The sequence below is a fragment of the Pseudopipra pipra genome, chromosome 1 (genome assembly GCF_036250125.1).
Source record: "Pseudopipra pipra isolate bDixPip1 chromosome 1, bDixPip1.hap1, whole genome shotgun sequence".
NCBI lineage: Eukaryota > Metazoa > Chordata > Aves > Passeriformes > Pipridae > Pseudopipra > Pseudopipra pipra.
Genome location: NC_087549.1, coordinates 15,822,265 through 15,844,268, shown reverse-complemented (window position 1 = coordinate 15,844,268; position 22,004 = coordinate 15,822,265).

Sequence of the window (22,004 nt, the reverse complement as noted above, 5' to 3'; positions counted from 1 at the left end):
TGAACCTCATTCTGTTGGAATAGCTCCTAGAGAAGATTCTGCCAATCATCTCACCTTCCTATGTGCTGAATTTTTCATCTGTATTCTTTCTAAAGGAGTCATCATAAAGACCTGTGACAGCACTAGCTATTTACGTAAAATTTGCTGCAAAAAATCTGCTAATTTGAATGCACAAATAATCACTACTTTTTTCCTCATAAAAGAAAAAAAAAAGAGAAGTACAGCTCTTTTAAAAAATGATGTTAAACTGTAAGAGTCAATAAACTAACATGATCCCAGTTGGAGGCAAAATCTGGAATGGTTTATTGAACGTACAGGCTGATATTTTAAGGGTCTAGGGTCTACATATTCATAGGGGGCCGACCTATTACAAACAGAGCATTTTATAAGGATGAGGTAAGGGAAAAACCCAAGTTGCACCTTTTGGGTTTAGCACTTACATCATGGAGAAAAAACACTTATTTTAGGATTATATTTTTGGGGATTTACATGGAGGAGAGATATCCAATGTTTACAGAATACACAGGATACACGGGGAGGGGGAATACAACAATGGATTTTATGCAGAACCTTGATAACACCACAACACTGTGTCTCTGTATCTTGGCAGGACATTCCAAAAAGGTGACATCCTGTCTGGTCCTTAAATGCAGGTTTTTTCCCCAGCTAAGACTTTCTGCTGAGGTCCAGCAGTTTCTTTTTCTGGTATCCAAATTTTAGATTGCTACAGTTAAATGTTACACTTTAGGAATGGTTGTTCCTAATTTCATACTTTTTTTTTTTACCTGCTGTCCATTGTTTTCCATTTACTTTAACAATCTGAGCACAAGTAGGAAGTGAAGTGGAAAATGTGTTGGCATAAAAAAAGGTTGTACAGGAATTTACATGTCTATGAGTGCGTATTGCATAAGTGTTCTGCTTTTTACATTTTTCAGAGACTTGAATTGAACGTTGTTGCACTCATGGTCAAAATGCCTATTTAAAAAAAAAAAACACAAAACCAGAACCAACCAACAACCAAAAGCTAATTTATTGCAATCTTTTGAATACTGTAATGGGAATTGAATTTCTATGACAGGAGGGCTGATCACAGCCCAGAGGGTGATGGGAGTCTTTGTTGCAAGAGTCCTTGAGATTACATCCAGTTGGATTGAATGGGGCTCCTTGAACTGCTGATCTGCTCAGTTCTTATGTCCAGCTGGGCCATGGTCCCACATGACCTCCTCAGAATATGCATGATTCACTTCTGTTATTTGTATTAACTGTGTACAAAACATCTTTAAAACATCTCATCTTTTCACAAAGGATTGTGAAATTTTGCATCTGCAAGAACAGTTTCCACTGGCTATTTACAAGAATTTTTTTAGGTACATTTTTTATCAGTTTTATATCAGGAATGGCCCGGGGCTACCTCTGGCCACATTCTCCATCCAGAGGGTTAATCAACACAGCAACCACGAAAATAGCACCTGTCGGTGGGTGCAGGTGCAGCAGAAACTGCCTGGTGAATCTTCATGGCTGCCTGAATCTCAGGTTGTTGCAAGTGAGTCTTTGTCTCAAGTCAGTTTGTTGGCTCTTCTATGCAGAAAAAATTGGAAGCTCCTAGATCATACAGGAAATTAATGACTAAGTGCAGTGAGAGCATACACAGGCACAACCCAGATAACCTGCTACTTCCATGGCTGTAGCTTAAATTCTCTAGGTTTTGTCAGAAGACTATCCTAAGAGACGGTTGTCTTTTTCGGTGTAAATTGTTTGAAACTTGATTCAATGTCTGTCTTGGTTACCATTCAAAAAAAAAAATCCCCTATCTGTATAATATAGATAGAACTATTTATAATTTTATAAGAGCAAAGATTAATAATGATGAGATGCATCTCTTCCACTAATAGCATCTGCATACAAGTAAAAAGAAGGATTTATATGTGTGTCTTCTCCTTGGAACATATATATTTTGATCAATCTACTCTTTAACAGCAAGCTTCTCTACAAATCCCATTAATAATAAGCTTCAAAAAGCTTTGAATAAGCTTCAGGGATAGTAGTATGCCCATGTATTTATTCATACGAGGTTACAAAAATAGGTGTGCACAGAAATGAATAAATCACTAACTTGAAAAAAGATTCAAAGGCTATCAGTTCCAATACGTTTCATGCTTGCAGGCTGACTTACACTGCTGTCATAAGCAGCTTTATTTCGTATTTTGTAGCTCCTCTAAATCATGGTATTCTGTAAATGCATACTTAAGGGACTCAGAACTAAAATCTTAAAAGAATTCACCTTAAGTATGTTGAAATAAAAGCTGGAAATATACCTGGTTCCTAAATTCCATTTGATTTCAGAAAGACAACCACATGAAGTGCTCACAGCTTTGAGCTGTGGAGGCAGGGTCAGAGGTGAAAATTATGATCTCTGTGCAACTGTGAACTCTGTTGTGGTGTTTACCTCAGAAAAAGCATATCTAGTTGTTCATGAGCACCAGCATAATGCTTATTTCTACATGCTCCATTTGAAAGTTGGTAACATTTTTTTGTCAATCATCTCCATTCTACGAATTCTCTATACTTTCACAATTTACAGTGTTAAATAAGCAAAACAAAAATATGTTCTGGCTGAATGAGCAACAGAAAGTTTCATCCTTAATTATTTGGGTTACTGAATGAAATGGATCTAATGTTTCCATGGTGTAATAATTTTGGTGTGATACACTAATATCACGCCAACCATATGCTTTGTCATATGTGTTTATCTAGTCCATCAGTTCAATATTATTTCATTTGTGTCTTATTGTATATGTCCCACTGAAGACAAACCCAAGTGGTCAGAGATTACGAAAGTTATAGTGGACTAAAAACCAAAATATGAACATCATTCTCCTCTATAAAGTATTAGAGCTTCAAGGGACTGGGAGATAATATTTCCACCAAAGCAATATAAACCTCACACATGTCTAACATCCAAAGACCACTTTCATCCGTTTCAGTCTTTAATTTCAAATGTATTAGACTTCTCTCTATTGTTTGTTTTTCCTGTCCTCCTGATGATTTCTTTATTCTAATGTCTTTATTTCTAATGTAATTTTTTAACTTGTCATTTTGACAAACATGCACATTGATATAAAAGATAAGAAACTCCCCTGTGTGTTTTAACAAACTTATTTATTTTTGATCACTATACGGGTGTCTGTCACACTATGATTACAACATATATGACAGTATCTGAAGCACTGAATAAGACTAAAAAAAGTTATTGTGGGATGTAAGATGATGATTCTTTGGACATAATGTATGGAATCCCAGATGCACTCATAGTTCTCTTATATACTCAATTTAGAGATCTTTCTAGTTTTTGGATTTAGAAATATTAAGTAGGTAAGAGTTAGCATTTTTCTTGCATATGCTTACACATATAAACTGTTCACTGAATTTTGTTTTTTTCCATCTCATATGAATATCCTGGGTAATAGAGCGGTACAGCAGTTAAGACCTTTGCTACATACTTTACCTGACCTTTTGGTGCAAGTATTTTCTTATTGACAATCTTTTTCCATGTATTTTTCTCCATAGGACTCTCCCATATTGATTCAATTATCAGATCTTTCAAGTTTTCAAAATGTTCTTTGTACATTTTTATTTAATTTTCCCACTTACACAGAAGTCTTTGTGATTCTTTCCATATCTCTGAAAACAAAAAATATTCACATGCAACTACTACCAAAACCTTTTAGTCTATTCATCTGTCCAGTTCAGATCAGTTCAGATTTACTGTCCATGTTACAACATTGCTTCTACTTATCTCTCTGATAGTATGTTAATCATTTACAGGTTGAATCAAAAGGCAGGTATTGTTTATTCATTAGTCCAGGCCTAATATTCCTATCCTTTGTAGGTGGATGGTGTTTTTTTCCTTACCTTAGATTCTTAGTTCTCTTTGCCTACTAATCCCCTGACTTCTTTCAGAATAATGCTCTGCATCTGACATAAATAAAAGTGTAAAATGTGAGTCCCATGATTATTTATCATCTCTCTGAAAATGTTTTCTGCTAAACCGTGACCAAATGTCAAATTACCTGAGCATTTGGAGACATGTTCTGGCAACTTGTTCATTTCATTGAATAGTGTCTTACTCCTCAAGATGTCCAGCTCAATGCAAATCAAATATGCAAAGAAAATATATCCAGCAACTGTGAATAAGTGAAACAGAACATGGTAGCAGTAAAACATGCTGCCAATATCAAAGAAAATATTTGATAAATATTTGAGTAGCTAAAAACTGAAAATAATGAACATGAGCATTAAGATAATTTACACTTGCAGATGGATCTAAAGAAAAACTTTAAGACTTCTTTTTTCATAGAGTAGATCTGTGTTTAATGCCAAGAACATTTATCTTGTTGCAGTTGTCTCTGTAAAACTGATTTGCATTTTATTATTATTAATGAATGAATGGGTGAAATCTTTCACTGATCATTCATATAACTATCCTATCAAAATTTGTGTTCTCCTACCTGTTTTACATTAACATAGCACAAGTGATTTAAATGCTAAATTAGCAAGTTATGTCTAAGGAGACTGCTATCACCAATAAAGTGAGACACACGTGACACAATGCTGCAATACTAACTAAAAACCTATGAAAAGGTGATGATTACAATAATATGAGAGGTAAGCATAATGTTGCCTGAAAGACTCAGGGAGAAAAAAAACTCCAGGGCAAATTGAGTAGGAGGTAAGACAAGGGAAGGTTTTAATGAAGCCTCTCAGGCACTGGGAGTACAAACCACACGCGCGCCCCCTGACCCAGGTGTTACAATTTTTATAATGGTGTCCAACCAACCCCCTGGCCTTTGCCCCGTTCACCCCCCCTCGGGAGTTGAGTCTGGGGGAGTTTTTAAAACGCCCTTTTCCTCATCTTCGTCTTCCTTGGAGCATGTACAGTCCTTGGAGGCTTTCCAAAGTTCTGGGTTTGAAGGTTGCTTTGCCTGGGTGATATCTTGTTGTCCAGGCCAGGGTGCAGATGTTCTTAAACAGAATGAAGGTGTACCTTGAAAAAGAGACTAAATATACTACTGGAACTTAGGGGGAATTGGTATGGAATGGGGTAGTAGGGTCGGGTATATGTAACTACTGTGCTGAAGGGTGAGGGATATAATAAATGCAGTTACTTCTAAAATCTACAAAAATTAAAAAATGAAAAAAACTCCAAGGCAACAATAATTTCTAAGCAAATTCTGCAAGTTTTGAGTTGAGATTAAAAAAAAGCAAACATCATCTAAATTGGACGTAAGCCTTCTAAACAACATACATGATAGATTTTATTTCTGCATAAAATTTGTGTTGGCTTCCTTCAGAGAGAGGTGTATGTCACCCTCTGCCTTACAAATGCAAGATTACCATTGAGTTCATTGGGAATTGGTGCTGATGAAGGGCTTTAGATTTCTGTCTTTTGAATATTGATGTTTATGATAGTAGTTTAAATTGTAAGAAAATGGCAGAGCATATTTTTATTTCTGTCACAGTAATTTTGGGGATGTTTTCTAAAGCTGTAATGAATGAATCAATTTCCTTTCCTCATGTTCTTCGTTTCCTTGCTCCTCCTCCCAAACAAGGGAAAAAACACCCTATCCCAAACCACCCAGCTCAGTCTTTATCCTCTCCAGAAGAACTCAAATAAAAAGTTTATTATAACTTCTGGATTTGACTGATTTATGTCCTCTTTTGTAAAATGTACTGCTGACAGTCTTAATTTTCAACTCATTATCAGTTTTACACAGCCCAACATGTTGAAAAACACTAAGTATTTTGTAAAAAAATTCTCTTTCTTCTTAAGGAGGAATCATAATTATACATTCTTACAATGAAAATGGTTCTGTAACCACTCCATTCCTGGTAAAACTGATAGAGTACCTTTAATAAATCAGGTTTCTAGCTCATTCAGAAATGACAATACTTGGGCTGTGTTATATTTTCAGCTGTACCTGTGTGATGTGCAGAGTTCTGTTCTGTACCTGGGTGTATAAGACATAAATAAGGGTTAGATAACAATGGCACTTAAACCATGTGCTTTAAAATTTGTTGGCATCAGAGCATTTAAATCACCAGTCTCTGGCAAGATGCCTCACTGCAATATGTTGTCTTCTGATGTCTTAAGTGTGTAAGACTAATAATTCTGCAATAAACTTCAGAATTACGTTTAGTGCTGTGAAGTAGCTTGAGATAAAGGGCAAGTGTGTTACTTACCTTTGGTTACTCCAAAAACTATTTTGTAAACAAACATTTTGTGTTTGGGCACAATCCCAGAATTAAACTGCTGGTACTCAAAAAAAAAAAAAAAAAAAAAAAAAAAGGAAAAGAGGATTGATCTAGGGACCAAGCTGAAGTACAGATGCCCTTACGGTTGTGACCTGTCATTTGTGACTAACCTAAAGACTAAGAGGAGCGTGAAATCTGTGAACATTTGCAGGGCACACTATGAGAAAGACTGCCTACTACCCTTTATTCATGGGGACCTTATGGTTGTCCTCTTCACTGAACAGACTCCTCATGGACTGGGAAATAAACTGTACCAAGTAAAACACAAAAAAATTGATTTCTTGCTTTTTGAAACAGATTTAGGGGTTTTGCCTTGTCTTGGAGCAGCACAGCATCACACTGTGTAGTCACTTATCAACTAGTAATTCAGATGCCTAATTTTAGGCATGTAACTCCATTTGTTTGCTTGGAGTTATATGTATATACAAAATTTCCAACAGCAGGCTACACTTCCTCCTCATTCTGCACAAAACCCAAAATAGGTGTTATTAATTCCATTGCCAAACACACAAGCTGTCACTGTTCATGAGGCCAATCTGATGATATGTTATCGAAGTTGAAATGGTGTCTGCTGTAAAAGGGAGATCAGCACTAGCGTGTTTTCCACACTGCTGTGCCAGTATGTCTCAATCCTGACATTGTTCAGTGATGGAGCACTGAAACTGCTCTCACTCCCAGTATTTTAATCAATTCTGTTTAGAGAGACGGTGTGAACTTCAGCAAGATTTTACATTGTTACAAACTTTTACTGTTCACAGTTTATTGACTGCACATAAGGCTGACAAGCACTTGCAAAGTTTAATGTTGCCCTGATACAATTTTAAATAAAACATGTTTATTATCATAAGCAGAAAACAGGGTGAAGAGAAGGTAGAATGCAAGTGCCAGGTATTAAACAGTGCTTTGTCACCTCACAATAAAATGTCAGCAACAGTTTTTTTCATGAGACTAAAAACCTCTTCAATAAGAATCATGGTGATGCTCACTATGGACTTTCAGAATGTGCACATTATTTAGACACTTCTTTGCTACCTGCAATTATCTGTTTTGAAATGGTGGGTGGTTTAGCGTATTCTCTTCCCTCCCTATTCCTTTTCAATTTATTTCCCCAGAGAGTATGGGCTAAGCACAGCAGCTGACTGTCACTGTGACTTGCTTTTTACTCAGCTGTGCAGCTGAAATGAATAAGGAACAAGGAGAAAAAGTCAGCAAAGTTGTCCAAAGTCAATCACTGCCATAGCTGAAACTGGAACATGGAATCATCTTGACTCCCAGCCTAAATATTGAAGGACTTGCCTGCTTTCAATTAATTACTGTACATTTTGGAACCTTTCTTGCTATTCTGTTACATTTTATTTATACAATTCCTTGGGGGAAAGTGGTAGTAGTTATGAGGAAACAAAAAACAGAGACCCCATACTGTGAGCTAGATTTTTTGAGTTACTTCATACAGAAATTTCTATTTTTTTGTATACATGGCTCTCCTTATTATTTCAATTCAAGATTTATGAATTCACTGGAAAACAGTAAAATGGGTTTAACACAGGAATGAAGGCATAGAATAGGAAACAGAATGGAGTATATTTTTAAATGCTCCTCTCATCAAGTAGTGATATATTTTATTATTTTTAAAAATTTGAACCATACATCTTTACAATAAGTGATGAAAGTGTATGGTTATTTCACTTCTTGGTTTACTTTTCTAAAACTATCTATATTATCTACTGTGATTTGGATGCTATTTACATGATTTGAACTCTCCTTAAGACTGTTTGTTTGATCTGGTTTTATGTAAAACCTGTAAACCAGTTTAGTTTTAGAAATGTTGGTAAGATTTGCTCCAAGTAGCATAGCAACTATTCAGATACGTTAAGTTAGTTGTATATGAGATAGTTGCATAACTATATATGCTACAGCTGAGTTAGTACAGAGCTTTACATCAATTGAGTAATCAGTAATCTTGCTGAGAAACCAGGCTTGAGATAAGTGATAATCTGAAATAGTTCTTCCACAGCTGTTATGTTATTTCATGTAGGTATAAGTGAATATTTGTAGCTAACTTATGTCTTGTGGATGTATCCATGGAATCTCTTGTGATTCGTTAGAAGTAGTGATAGCACTGAGACTATCAGGATCCACAGAAAGACAAAGAATAACTTTAGAAGGTAGAGAGAAAATAAAGGACCATACAGGTACAGCTAAACTACAGTTCACTACAGTGAACAAAACCTAAAGGTGTGATTGAAGTTGAACAGAGTCTCTAAAGAAAGATGAAATGAAGGGGTCACACAGAAAATCATTCAAGTTGTAAAGACTTTTTTATATAATAAAATAATAATAAGAATTATTTATATTTTTATAATTGTATTTTAAAAATATATATTTGTATAAAAAGAACTTAAATTATTTTAATTTGCTTAAAATAGTTTTTTTAACCCAAACAATTATTCCTACTGCAGCACTAAATGGAGGTTTAGGCAAAAGAAAACCAGAGAAAGGACAAAGACTGTGAGCTTTCTTGTCCAGTGTCTACAGTGTAAGAGTACATATAGCAGAGTAAGAAAAAACAATTGTCCAATCACTGGGTAAGCTGAAACTAAACTGTTTGATATCTCAATATGGCAGCTACCCCATGAGTTTCATAAGATCAAGGGAAAATTCTGGTTCGATGAGACCTCAAAAGACTGACTGTTTTCTTGATGACCTCCTAAGTAATATGGGAAGGTTCCTCTGAAGCCAAGTCCTCTCCAGGCTGAACAAGCTCCAGTCCTTCAGTCTTTCCCCACAGAGCAAGACCTGTACCTCCCTGCCACCTCCTTCCTTCTCTGCTGCATTTATCGCAGTCTTTACCATACAGTGGGGCCAGAACTGGATAAAGTATTAGAAATTTTTCTTAATGTTGAGTGAGTGCCATAATCTCCAGAAATTCCTCTGCCAATACAGCCCAAAATGCACTGGTAGCCTTTGCTTTCAAGGCACACTTCTGACTTATGCTGCTCCTGCTGCCAGCCAAGGCCCCCGGGTCACTTCAGCAGAGCTGCTTTCCAGCCAATCAGTGCCCAAATTTTTTTTCAAGGGTTTGTTTCATTTTTTGTCTGATTTCTTTGTTGTTGTTGTTGTTGTTTTTTCCTGAGGTGCAGGATTTTGCATTTGTCTTTGACAAGTTTAATGAGACTTCTGTTGGTTTACTCCTCCGGGATAACATCTCTCTGAACGACATTTTTGCTTTGAGTAGTATTAAATGTTCACCTCAGTTTAGTGTCCTATGCAAAACTGATGAAAGTGCCTCCTCCTGGTCATTGATAATGATGTCAAACAAGAAATGATCCAGGATAGACTCTTGTGTTATTCTACATTACCTGCCTTGAGGAAGAGTATGACCAGTAGTCATTAACTTCTGAGCCTGAACATCCAATCAGTTATTTACTCATCTGGTTATCCACTCATCTAGACCATAAAGTTTCAAGAATAGTATGGGAAACATTGTTGAAAGCTCTACTGATCGAACTAGATGAGATTCAATGCTCTCTTTATCACAAGAGGTGATCAGGCTGGTCGAGTGCGATTTAGCATTTAGAAATCCATTCTGACTACTCCCAATCACCTTTTTTTGTATGGCCATAAATTTGTTCCAACATGACTTGCTTCATGATTTCCACGAGGAGCAAACCGTGACTGGCTTGTAATTCCCTATATTACTCTTCTTGACTTCTTGGAAGATGAGTGCAATATTTGCATTTCTCCAGTTACTGGGAATATTGCCACTATCTCCATGACCTGTTAAAGATGAGACCAGTCAGATCTCCCAGAACTAGTGCATGCAGATTTTTATTTCTGAACACTTGTATGGGTTCAATCCTTTCAAGTAATCCCTGACTCAGCTATCCACTGCTGGTAGTTCCCAGCCTTGAATCCTTCCACTGATCACAGGGGCCTTAGAGTTCCCACTGGTGAAGACTTAGACAAAGAGAAGGTATTTAGTGATCTCAGTCTCATCTGTGTCTACTGTCACTTAGTCATCTGCAGTCCAGGTGTTGCCTGAATAGTTTCAGAGCTCTGGTGGAGAAGAGATTATATAGGCCTACTAAGAGTCTATCCAGAGATTCTTGGAACACATATTGCAAAGACCACTAAAATGCTGTATCTGTAGCTAGGCTATCATATTGGTGGCTTATTCAGGAATATCTCTAATCCAAGCAGTGCTGAAACCTGGCAACATTAATTTGAACAAAAAGGAGGAAAAAAGGTTTGTGATGTCTCATAATGACTTTAATAGTGAAGAAAAATCTTGCAAATATAAAATGTCCAGTATGAAGCAAACACAAGAATGTTGTACTGTGAGATATAGTTGCTGGGCAACTAAGTGGTGCCATATATAGATACGATCAGAGAATAATTTGAAGATATCCTCAGAATGAGAAAGGAAGGAAAACACTCATTAGGGATTGTAGATACAATTATGGCAAAATAGAAAGTATCAAGACACAAAATATCATATGCAAAATGAAGATTTTTGTCATGCAAAAGATCTGAAAAACCTCTAAAAATAAACAAACAAATAATACTAAACCAAGAAACCTCCAATATCCCAACCCAAACTAGCATAGATAAAAATATAAATTGTGTACCGTGAGAAAATGTTGAGATTAATTCATGCAAGGCCACCCAACAATGCAATGAAAAAGAATTACTAATTTTTGCCAGCTATTGAGGACACTCTAGATGATTTACCAGATTAAACTGCTGACTGTGTGTATTTTTACATGCAAAGTATCAGTGTCATTGGAACAGCTTGGCAATATTTCACATGCCTCTTGACAAGTATTGTTGCGTACAAAGGGCTTTGGGTATGAAAGGGCCTGCAAGTCAATAGACTTTGAAGGGAAGTACAAGGATCTTGATTCTAGCAGATGATATTTTTACCAAAGAAGTTAAAGAAGAGGCAAACCTTAACAATGGTGTGGAAATGCAACTGCATTAAGCAACTTTTCAGAAAGCATTTTAGGTCAAGATGAACCTGAAAAGACCTTCTTATGCCTTCTTCAGGTATCTTTTGATTCTGAAAAACTCCTTTAAGGTACTGAGGGCCATTAGAAATATACCCAGGCCAGAGGAGAGATCAGCAATTTACTTTACAAAAATCAATTAAAGCCTGATAATATTCAAGTAACACAAAAAGAGTGAGGTGCAGGAATAACCGGAAATCAGGAACCAATATTTAATGAAGTAATTAAATGTATATGTGGGTCATTGATCCTTAAATACTATTATCCGGTGCAGTAGCCCACAATGCAAACAAATTAGACTGGTTTTTAAGAACTTTGAGAAGCAGCATTTAGGAAAATAAAGATGATAGCATTTTCTAGATACAAACAAGTATAGATAAGATTCAGAAAAGTAGCTCCTGGTTGCATTCTTCAATATGGAATAATTCTATTTTCCTCGCCTTTGGCCACAGGATATTTGTGCAGGCAGATCTCAGGTCATTAAAAAACATCTTGAAGAATCCACAGCCAAATGCACCTAAGTGTCTATAGCAGATGTTATGGGGACTTGAGTATTAGGATGTGAGAATAAGCTACTACTCTGGGAAGCTATTCTGTATATTATGCATGTTTTCCTGCATGTAGCAGAAATTATATGGCTCTGTCAAAAAGGGAGTAAAGTCTGTCAATATGTGAAAAAAACCAAAATGACAAGCTAAGAAATACTAGGGATGGAAATGAAAATAAACCAGAAAATGTGATTAGTCCAATATATAAAGCCATAGTGTTGCTTAAACATTGTTCATAGTTTACATCAAACTGTATCAAGAAGATGAAGCAATAGTGGAACTGGAAAATGTTCTAGTGTAGACTGCAAGAGATCAGAAGCATACAAGACCAAACAAGATTTAAAATTGGAAAAATGTGCTCCATTTAAAATCATGAATGGAAAAAAAAGAATGAATTTAATTAAAAAAATATTAGTTTTAAAGCAAGTAGATTTTTTTTTCACATGATGCAATGTAATTTTGTAGAACTTATTCCTGCATGTTTTAGTAAGCAAATAGATCAAGAAATAGAATAGAATAAGAAAAATAACCTTTTATTGAAAGTGAATTCCAAGACACTTCATTCTGGAAACTTTTAGTCCAGGATGGACTCGTTTTCATACTCTTAACATCTCTGACATCTTGCCATTCAGCTGTTGCCACTGGTCGCATTCATCCACTGTGGATGCCACTGGCTCTCCTTACCATACATACACTGACTGCAAGATCTAAGTACTTCGTAATAGCCTGAATTTGGTAGAACAGAGAGTGCATTTATTTAGATTTTAGGGCTGACTAAACTGAAAGAAACAAATGCCATAGGCATGTATTATAATAGAAACACACCCTCATCCATGTGTAAGTGGGACTTCAACTCAACAGAAACTTGACCTGAAACCGCCCCTAAATAAGTAGGGGCTTATTACAAAATAAGCAAAATATATAGTTTTCTATAATAAAAATATATAGTTTTCTAATCTTTAATGTTGTAACAAAATATAAAAATATAAACTGCTATGATGGCAATATTAAAAATACAGACAATTCCAATGTGCAGAGTGACACAAACTCTTTTTTTTTGTGTACACATTATAAGAAAACACAGTATTGTGTAATTTTTTTTTTCTCTTTTGTATCTTTACAGATACCAATTGACTCAAAAATTACTATGACTGTAGCATTTGAATGTTTCTAAACCAGGAATAGCTACATGAACAAGAAGAGGATTCAGAAACTCATTTTATATGACTATTGTTGCTAGGGAGAGTGCTCCACTGGGATCCCTTACTAAGCTTGTTTGTCTAAGTCTGCCTGGGATTTTCAAAGAGACAGTTCAGTGACATAGTGGAAACTCAGAGTGATTCAGGTTTTTCTGTTTGTTTTTCCATCATCTTTAATTCTGTAACTGTGGAATTTCTAAACAATAGGTCAAATCCTCAGAGGATAGTAAGTAGTTTTACAGTTTTTTGAAACATGTGGAGTTACAGTAATTTTATAGCCCAAGGTTGGCAGCCTGTTAGTGCCTACAGAGAACTAAAAAAATCCCAGTGAACTCAGAACCAGTCACTTACCTTACTTAGGGTCTGACTTGATTCCTGCTATATTCATTCTCAGGTTTATGACTGACTTGAGGTAAATTATAATCAGTCTCAGAAAGTATTAATCGTTGTTCTTCTTTCTGATTTTCTTACCTTTAAAGTTTTAGATCGCCTTTTGATCCTTTTCCCCCTTTATTTTTTGTTATATTTTGTTGTTTGTTTTTTAGTATAAAACCACATATTTTACAACTGTGTATGTTAGCCTGATAATTGTAAAGTGCTAGAGTATGTGACTACATACTATTATGACTTAATTCTGTTTGACAGAACCTCTGAGTCCAACAGAGTTTCTATGGAATATGAAAAACACACAGAGGATACATCATGTCTCATGCTTAGTCTTGCTTGATGCCTTACTTATTTTTTAATTAAACTGTTTTCTCTGCATGTTTGAGTTGTAACTTGTATTGCAAAATGACAAAGCAGAAATGTTGTGGAGAAAGAAAAGCAAGGGAAAGAGAGAATAGAACTCCTTGAAAAAGCATGAAATAACTCAGGTCTCTAAAAGGTTTTGATCCAACAGCCTGTGCTATGCTGAGCTCTTTCCTTACAGGTAAAAACCTGATTTCCTGAAACATTTTCTGCATTTGTCAGAGTATCTTAAGAAGAGGCTCTCCCTCACAGATGCAAATGGTTTAAAATGTGCTCTGCTTGGCTTGTTTTTAAATTCTCTGTGACTTTTTTTTCAGGTTTCCTCGGTTAAATGTAGCTTGGTTGGCCAACCTTCATATTGGCATTAAATTTCAGTACTAATATTATATGCTGTAACACCCTTGATAAGACACATAAAAATATAACTTTTATGGGCTTTCTTATTCCTAAATGGACCCTTGAGACCTATAAATTTAAAATACTCAGAGATAAGATGCATGATATAAATTTTCCAAAATACTGTAACTAATCTGGATATATGAAAATATCCAGAAGCATTTGGAATCTTTTTTTTTTTCAAATCAACTGCTGATTAAAATCTGTTGATATCTATTAGGAATTTGCAAATATCAAGGGGTTTTTCAGCCTACAAAATGCCTTCCGATTTGACTCAGACCTTAAAAGGTTATTTGAACCTCTTAGAAGAAGGTTATAGCTGGACTACAGATATTTTCCTAAACCTTTATATTTTTACTAATGACTCTTTCTCTTAAAAAAAAATTATATTTGCTGACCAATTATAACTATAGAAAATCAAAGAAGATAGGTCATTTTACTTTAGACCTTAGACCAGTGACATGATTTTTTTTTTTTAAAAGAAAAAAAAAAGGTTTTGTTTGTGATTCTCTCCTAGAGCCTGAATAGCCTTAATGTGTCAAATACAATTTTTTCAAGGATCAAAGAACCAGTTCAAATGGCTTCAGTGGGTAAGGGGCTCTCAGCTAATGGAAAGATCTTTGTGTCTAAGTGAAGATGTTTTGACATGATATGTGTGATGACTCCATTCATACCACTACACCTCCATTATGAAAGATTTTTTCAGGTTCTTGTATTGCATTCTACAGCAGTGTAATCTTTCGGGCATGTCCTTCTAGAAACTGATAAAAAACATGGTTTCTTGCTCTCAGTATTGAAACATGTAGATAGAACAAAAGAAATATAGCATATTTTACATAAATGTAATTATACCATTTGGGGCCCCCTGGCGGTCTAGTGGTTAGGATGCGGCGCTTTCACCACCGCGGCCCAGGTTCGATTCCCGGTCAGAGGAGTTTCCCGGGCAGATGGAGCTCGTCAGCCCTGTAAGGCCATCCATCTAAGAGAAGGTCAATCTAAACAAACCTACATCCTGAGGACCTTGCTGCCACCGTCTGAGCTTCTCTCGGCCCTGGCAGTTGAACCTTAGGATTAAAGGGTGGGCTCAGTTCAGCGCACGCTGTGTCTCACCTAAAAAATCCACTGCGCAGGCTCGAAGGGTAATGACCTTCCCAAATCTTCGTTTGTGAAGACTGGCCATTATTATTATATTATTATTATTATAATTATACCATTCGTCGAGTAAAAGTTAGCAAGTTTGTTTAAATGGTAACCTAATAAACATGTTCTGTGTAACTGGGACAGAAGCCAAGAAGAGAAAATAGTCTGAAATATTTAATTACATAACAACAGATAAATGCAAGGTGTTATCTAACAGCTACCAGACACCTCATATAACATGACATTTCCCATGCTTCACTCTCAAACACCTTGTCCCTTACTAAGGAGGAAAAAAGGAGAATTTTTTTTCCCTCTAATTTTCTGACTCACAGAAACAGAATGGGTAAGATTAGAAGGAACTACGTCATCTAGTCTAACCTCCCTCATCAAGCAGGATTCTCCTACAGCACACTACTCAATATTGCGTCCAGATTGCTATTGAATATCTTCAGAGAAGGAGACTCCATACACTCTCTGGGCAATCTGTTCCAGTGTGCAGTCATTCACACAATAAAGTTCTTCCTCATGTTCAGATGGAACTTCCTGTGCATCAGTTTCTGCCCATTGCATCTTGTCCTATTACTTTGCTCCACTGAAAAGGGCCTGGATCCATCCTCTTGACATCATCCCTTCAGTTACTCACAGACATTGATGAGGTCCCTTCTCAGTCGTCTCTTCTGAAGGCTGAACAGGTTCAGCTCCATCAGCCTCTCCTCATAAGAGAGATGCTCCAGTCCCCTAATCACCTTTGTCACCCTCCACTAGACCTGGTCCAGGGCCTCCATGTCTCCCTTGTATTGAATAGCCTAGAACTGGACGTGGTACTCCAGATATGGCCTCACTAGGGCTGAGCGTAGGGGCAGTATCACCTCCCTCAACCTGCTGGTAATGCTTCCCAGGATACCATTGCCATTCTGGGCCACAAGGACACACTGCTGGCTCATGGGCAGCTTGTAGTCCAACAGGACCCCACAGGTCCTGTAGTCCAACAGGACCCCACAGGTCCTGTAGTCCAACAGGACCCCCAGGTCTATCTCTACAGGCTGGCCCCTCAGCCTGTACTGGTGCATGGGGTTATTCTTCCTGCACTTTCCTTTGTTGAATTTCAGACAATTCTTCTCTGCCCATCTCTTCAACCTATTGAGCCCTTCTGGAGGGCTGCACAGCACTCTGGGGTATCAGCCACTCCTCCCAGCTTTGTGTCATTAGTGAACTTGATGAGGGGGCATCTCCCCCTTCATCCAAATCATTAAACCCTCTACCAACTCTTGGTATCACACCTTGTTGCAGGTCTTCAACTAGACCCTGTGCCACTGATCACAGCCCATTGAGTTCTTCCATTCAGCCATTTCTTTGATACTGGCAGCTTTTGATAGTGTTTCCCACAGCATTCTGCAAAAAATTGTGGCAACCCATGGCTCGGACAAGTACACTGTTCTCTGGGTTAAGAACTGACTGATGGTCAGGCACCAAGGGTGGTGGTGAAATGAGCCTTGTCCAGTTGGCAGCCGGTCACTCCTGGTGTCCCTCAGGGATCAGTGTTGGGTCCAGTCCTGTTTAACATCTCTATTGGTGGTCTGGATGAGTGGATCAAGTGTACCCCTAGTAAGTTAGTGGATTATACCAAGTTGGATAGGAGTGTTGATCTGCTGGAGGGTAGAAAGGCTTTGCAGGGGAATCTGGACAGGCTGGATTGATGGGCTGAAACTGATGGTATGAGGTTCAACACGGCCAAGTGCCAGGTCCTGCTTTTGGGTCACAACAATCCCACGCAGCACTACAGGCTCAGGGAATAGTGGCTGAAAAACTGCCCAGTGTAAAAGGACCTGGGGATGCTGTTTGACAGGTGGCTAAACACAAGCCAGCAGCGTGTCCAGGTGGCCAAGAAGTCCAATGGCATCCTGGCTTTTATCAAGAATAGTGTGGCCAGCAGGACTAGGGAAGTGATTCTTCCCCTGTACTCCGCACTGATGAGGCAGCACCTTGAATACTGTGTCCAGTTCTGGGCCCCTCAGTTCAGGAAAGACACTGAGGCGCTGGAGTGAATCTGGAGAAGGGGAACGAAGATGATGAAGTATCTAGAGGGAAAGTCCTATGAGGAGCAACTGAGGGAGCTGAGTTTGGAGAAAAAGCGCCTGGAGGAAAGGAGGCTCAGTGGTGACCCTATTGCTCTCTACAGTTACCTGAAAGGAGGTTGTAGCAAGATGAGGGTTGGTCTCTTCTCCCAGGCAATTAGACAGAACAGGAAATAGACTCAAGCTCCACCAGGAGAGGCTCAGAATCATCAGGAGGAACTTCTTCACATAAAGAGTTGTTAAACTTTGGAATGGACTGTCCAGGGAGGTGGTGGAGTCACCATCCCTGAAGATGTTCAGGAAAAAACTAGACATGACACTTAGTGCTGTGGTCTAGTTGACAAAGTGGTGTTTGGTCAAAGGTTGGACTTGATGATCTCAGAGATCCAACCTAAGTGATTCTGTGATTCTCAATCCACCTCACCATCCACTTATGTAGTCCACAATTCCTGAGATTTCCTACGAGGATATCATGGGACATGCTGTCAAAGCCTTGCTGAAGTCCAAGTAGATGATAGCTACTCCTCTCCCCTCATCTGTCCAGACAGTTGTCCCGTCATAGAAGGTAGTCAAGTCAGTTAAACGTGATTTCTCCTTGGTGAATCCATGCCGAGTCTAAGCCCATAAGAGTGATAACAGAAAAGAAAATATAAGGCAAAGGAAGAAAAGAAACTTCTCCAATGCTTTTGAGGTGCGTTGACTCTGGCTGGATGCCAAAGCCACTCTATCATTCCCCTTTGCAACTGGATAGGGGAGAGAAAACATAATGCAAGGTTCATAAGTCAAGGACAGGGAGAGATCAGTCACTGGCTACCCTCATGGGAAAAACAGATTCAACTTGGGGACATTAATAGAATTTATTACTAACAAAGTCAGAGCAGGATAATGAGAAGTAAAAACAAAACTTAAAAACACCCTCCACCAACCTCTCCTTCCTTCCCTACTCTACCTCCTCCCCCACAGTGGCACAGGGAGATGGGGAGTGGGGATTAAAGTCAGGTCATCACACCCAGGGAGAAGAATCCTTCCCCTGCTCCAGCATGGGGGTCTTCCCACGGAACACAGTCTTCATGAACTTCTCTAATGTGAGTCCATCCCATGGGCAACAGTTCTCCATGAACTGCTCCAATGTGGGTAACGTCTCCACACAGTGCAGTTCTTCAGGAACAAACTGCTCCAGAGTGGGTCCCCCACAGGGTCACTAGTCCTACCAGTAAATCTGCTCCACTGTGGGCTTCTCTCTCCACAGATCATCATGTCCCTGCCAGGAGCCTGCTCCAGCATGGGCTTCCCCTGGGATCACAGACTCCTTTCAGGCATCCACCTGCTCTGGCATGGGTCCCCTCCATGGGCTGCAGGTGGATCTCTGCACCCCAATAGACCTCCATGGGCTACAAGGGCACATCTACTTCACCATGGTCTTCATCACGGGCTGCAGGGGAATCCTAGCTCTGGTGCCTGGAGAACCTCTTCCCCATCCTTCTCCACTGACCTTGGTATCATAGAATCACGGAATCAACCAGGTTGGAAAAGACCTCTGAGATCATCGAGTGCAACCTATGAACACCGTCTTGTCAACCAGACCATGACACTAAGTGCCACATCCAGTCTCTTTTTAAACACCTCCAGACACAGTGACTCCACCTCCTCCCTGGGGAACACATTTCACTCCTTCTGTGTAGAATTTCTTCCTAACATCTAACCTAAAACTCCCATGGCACAGCATAAGACTGTGTCATCTGCATAGTTGTTGCTCCCACATATTCTCACTCAGTTCTTCTCTGGCCACAATTACATCTGAGCAGTAACTTTTTTTTTCCTTCCTAAACATGCTATCACAGAGGCATTACTATCATTCCTGATTAGCTTGGCCTTGGCCAGTGGTGAGTCCATCCTGGAGATGGTTGGCATTGGCTCTACTGAACATGGGGGAAGCTTCCAGCAGCTTCTCAAAGAAGCCACCCCTGTAGCCAAACCTGGCTCTGCAAGTCCAACACAGCTTTTAACAGGAGTCATCATATTTTGAAAAAAGAACTGGAAATAAAATGGAAAAAAGAAAAATGTTAGATCCCAGATTCTGGGACAGACTTTTAAATCTGTCTTCTGTTAAACAAGTTCAGATTTTCTATTGACTGTTTCCTTTCCTATTGCTTTAAATCTACTCTGATTGAATACTTTTAATCTAGGAAATAGCAAGCCGGTATTATCCAGATTGTTAATTCCTGATTAAATAATCATAAGATTTGGTGTTTGCTGACATTTACCTCACTTTGAGAGAGCCTTTGGGCACAAACACACTGTCATTTTCCCGGTGTATTCTGTAGTTTCACTGGCATGGAAGTTTCAGGAGCAATGAGTAAGAATTATCATGTGATATATAGAAAGTTATGTGGGTCAAGAATTTGTAAGCATCAATGTTGAGGAGATTCTTTATATGGTCATTACATACTAGATATGAAAACTAAACGCAGCAGGATAAAGTAAAACAAAAAATGGTCAAAAGGAAAAGCCCACAGCTACAATTTCTAGATTGGTTAATTTTGCATTTCAATGTTTTTTTCCTGATGTGTTATTTCCCTGATTACTTGTAATTTTCAGTTTGAATGTTATAAAGGAAACACATTTATAGCACTGTAGTCTTTCATCCAACTCCCATTATGCACAATTTAACAATATTTTATAAATCCAAGAGATGAAGAAGATCTCTATTGTATGAGGAATACAACTGGTATGCTGTTGTTATGACTCGGAGGTTTTTGCAGATTTTCTATCAATCCTCAATGCTTCAGAAATATTTGTGATTTTTTTGTAGTATGCTGGAAAAAACAAGAAAGTGTTTTCTAGCTGACTGAAATGTTGAAACAAATTTAAAAAAATGAAGATTATGTCAGTCTCATTAAAATGTTAATTTCAAAGTCAGATTAATTATAATATTTAAGATTTTTGAGATATTTTTGTATAGAAACAGCCTCTCCCCCTACCAGACTATCACCAAGGCAAATTTTCCTTGAAGATATGTTTGAGATATTTTTTTTCCTAGCTTATAGCAGACAGCTTCGGGGAAAGGAGGGGAGAACTGGGAATATATAGCAGTGACTGCAGCAGTAAGAAATTCTTATCATTGGAGAAAGCAGCATTTAGAGGAAAGTATGTAGCTTCTTTTTACAACACATACTCAAAATAATTTTGGGGAGGGGTATAGCATATTATTCCTTTTTTTTTTTTTTTAATAAGCTAAATAAACTTGTGGGGTTTTGGTTTATTTGGTTTGGGGGTGTGTGCAATTTATATTTTTTTCCTTGAGCAGGTAGCCAATAGTCTGGGACTTGCAGGTTGCTTCCATTGGTAAGAAAAACTACTGATGGAGCTTAGTTATTTTGGGTTCAGTTCTGTTGATTTTCATAAGCAAGTCAAATGGCCTTATCTAATCAGAGGAATCAATTTGCACATTCTCAGTTTTCTAACCAGTCTTTTCAGCTAATGCAAGCACTAGTCCACAGTTGTTTGGGTCCTCATCAATCTTTCATTTCTTCTGATTCCCTGTTGCCTTTGGCATCCTTTCGCTTACAAACATGCACTATTACACGGCAAGAATACAAGTGATACAGCTCCTACATATTTTATACAGCTCCAGGAAACTTATTCTGAACTTCTTCCCAGATGTTTTATTGAACTCTGGTTTGGGAGAGTGACTTCAATTTTTTCAGCCACTTTCCACCTGTATGTTGTTCTAAATGCTTCCTCCATTTAACCAGGCTGACAAGTAGATGTACTGATACCAGTGAGATAAGTCATTGCTCATTTAATAAAGGCAAGAGGACAGGCAGTTTTCAGTTTTCTCTGCTATTACCACTGTCAGTTTCTACTACTATAAAAAGTAACATGCAGGCACTAGGGCTGTGCTGATTAATACTGTTCGGGGAGGTACAGCATGTGTGCTTGTCAGGACAAAAGGACAGAGCCTTGGGCTGCTTCCTTGTCACTGCCATTTGGAGTGGGTGTCTTGTAGTTGTATACAGGGAACTATCCAGCAATGAAACATGATACAAACATAATTGAAATGGGGGAAGAGGAGAAGGAGAAAGGGAATGTTTTGTGTCCTCTAACATGAACAAAATGTCCTTATTCATGAGCAAAGCAAATCTGCCTTCCCTCTTCTTGTATCTAAGAAGTACAGAAGGATCTTTGTCTTTACTGTAGGTATAACTATTTGCATAAAAGATTAATGTGATTCTTTCACAGCTGAAAGACACAATTAATAGTGATAAACCACATTTATATCACTTATGCCGTCAGATTTTCATATCTTATTTGAAAAGCAATATTTAAATTTGATAATGTATCGTAGTATGTCCATGGTCTGAAGTTACCCTGCAGATGAGTGGACAACCCACAGCTTATGCTTTAAACTACAGATATGGATACAAATTTCGTTTCCAGAACTCAGGGTTGTTTCTTTCTGGAGTCTGAGGTAGTGTATCTATGCTAGTTTTCATTGGGTGTCCATGCTAATATTTTGGCAGTGGGGGACTTCAAGGGTGGCCTCTGTGAGAAGGAACCATGGGCTGACCATGCTGG